Below are 2,494 nucleotides of genomic sequence, written 5' to 3' on the forward strand. Positions count from 1 at the left end.
GTTATACCTCGTTGGTATTCTTCCGTAAGCAATCTCGTGTTCGGATCCAAATGAGGTCGATCGATCCAAGAACGAAAATAATTTGAAGAAGACATATTTTTTATGAATCAAATTCGTGTGTAAATAGAGTAAGAGGGAGGATGAAGATATGGAGTGAATGAAGAGGAAGAGGAGTGCTTGTATATATAGATTAAATCCTGCCGACAGACCGAGGAAATTCCGACGGAATTCCGACGCCAACGGCTAGTTCGTCGGAATTTCCTCGGAATTTTGTAAAATCCCCCAACGGCTCTCCAACGGCTAAAATATTTCCTCGGAATTCATCGGTTTTTTCCGAGGAACACATTGTTCCTCGGAATTTCCTCGGAATATTCCGACGGACTGAGGTTTCCTCGTAATTCCGTCAGTATATTCCGAGGAAATTCCGAGGAACCCCAATTTTGTGTTTCCTCGAAATTTCCTCGGAAATTCCTCGGTATATTCCGAGGATTTCATTTTCCGTCGGAATGTCCGTCAGAATACCGCTGTTTTCTTGTAGTGTAAGCAAGATAAGTTAGTTGGAATATAATCTGATAATCTCTTTGTTCATTAAATCTAGTTCTCCATAAGAGCTATAAGCATTTTTAGACTCACTATCATTATGCCAGAGAAAAAGTGTCTCTCTCTGAATGCTGATCATTCATCATGCATGTTCCTTCTCAGTTTCAGCTAGCCGACATCTTGAAAAAGTTCATGGCTCAACAGAGCTTCTTCTCTCTCAGATACAAACTTGACGTTGATTTCTATCCACTCCGAATTTACAGGGGAACGTAGGAGACAAGCCAATATTAAAATCTATTACCCCCAGTTGGATTCAAGAATATGAAGAAAAAGCTATTGGGCCTCACACAACAACAGAAGCCCAACCAACACTTTCCTCTAGGCCTTCAGCTGCAATGGCCACCATGACTGAAAGTACGCTTTGCAGCAGCTTCAGGAAAACGACAAGAAATATTAACATATGTTGCACCTCCTACAATCCAGCTGAACAACTGTTTTGATGCTCTCATGGATAAGGACTACTGAGCTGTCACTAACAGCTTTGACACCTCTAGTATTGTTCTATATCTCTTCTCTTATGCTATATAAACAAGCATTATGTAATGATGTTCGGTGAGTTAAAAAGACAACGTTTTCTCAGACTACATCTTTGTTATTCAAGTTTTTTTTTTCTTTCAAGTACATTGCTTTATCTTTCATATTTTAGTTTCCCTCTGTCTCTGGTGCTTGAACTTGGAACCTTGCCGACTCTTTCATTTTGGGTGGCTATGATAAACTGCAGTCCAACTATTACAGCCGGGGCAGGTCTTGAAACAAGAACAATATCCACAACCCTGTACATCTTTCTCTCTAGCTTTCATGGATGATGTGACTCTTTCGAAAGCTCAAAAAGAAAATTGGTGAGAACACTTATGAAGAAAAGGATAAAACCCAAATATCCATAGTGAGTTGAGAGATTAGTTTAGTGAGTTGTAGTCTACAACTTGGAGATAAAATGCACATGGCATTGCTTTATGAAGAAGTTTTTCATGCCATTTTCCGAACAATAGACCTAATAAAAGGCAACTTTTCTGTTCTGGTGGTGATCATCATCTTCCGTAGTGGAGATGTGACTGAAGAGAAGCAGACAAGTGAAGATGGGACATGAGAGTTGGGTCGATCGATTTAATTAATTAATAATGTGAAAACAAAATTGACTTCACTTTCCCTAACTAAACAAACTTCCACGACTCTTCTCTACCTTTTGCCATGTGGTCTTCTTCTTTCACTCTTTTGGAGTTATCAGTAATTCATGATACTCGCCTAAGTACATCTTTATATCTTCTTTTGACCTCTCCACAAAAAAATCAAAAGGGTCTCGAGATGAGACGGGTGCCCATAACAAGTAGTACCCCGTACGTACTTTGGCCCGACCAGTTTCGTGAAAAGGAAAAATCATTATTTATATCTGTCTCTTGGATAGATATTTCGAGATTTTTTTTTTCTTTTGGATTCTAAGATATTTCTAATGAGATATTAACGTGTATTACAAGTGTTTTAAGTTGGATATTATGGGTGGGGAACAAACGGGTACAAGAAACTGACATTATCAGATCTCTTAGAAACACAAAGACAACTTATCTTATTAGCTTTAGAAACTACTCAAAACTAAAGCTCTCAATATGTTTCACTCAGATCATATGGAACACCTCTCCATTAGACCTATATTTATATGAAAGACAATTCCCTTTAACATGTGGGATATGGAAAACACAAACCTAACCTAAATAGAAACTTCATTTTCCTATTTCTAGGTTTCCTTATTGTGTTTATTTTAACATATTAAACATCTAATAATATGTTAAGTTTCCACAAGCTTGGAATTATCCAACATTCACCCCCTTAATTCCAACCTGAATTAGGGAGATCAATTTCTTGAACTCCGATTAAGCTCCTCATTTGCTTGAACATAATC

Source organism: Brassica oleracea, chromosome C4, assembly GCF_000695525.1.
Source record: "Brassica oleracea var. oleracea cultivar TO1000 chromosome C4, BOL, whole genome shotgun sequence".
Classification (NCBI taxonomy): domain Eukaryota; kingdom Viridiplantae; phylum Streptophyta; class Magnoliopsida; order Brassicales; family Brassicaceae; genus Brassica; species Brassica oleracea.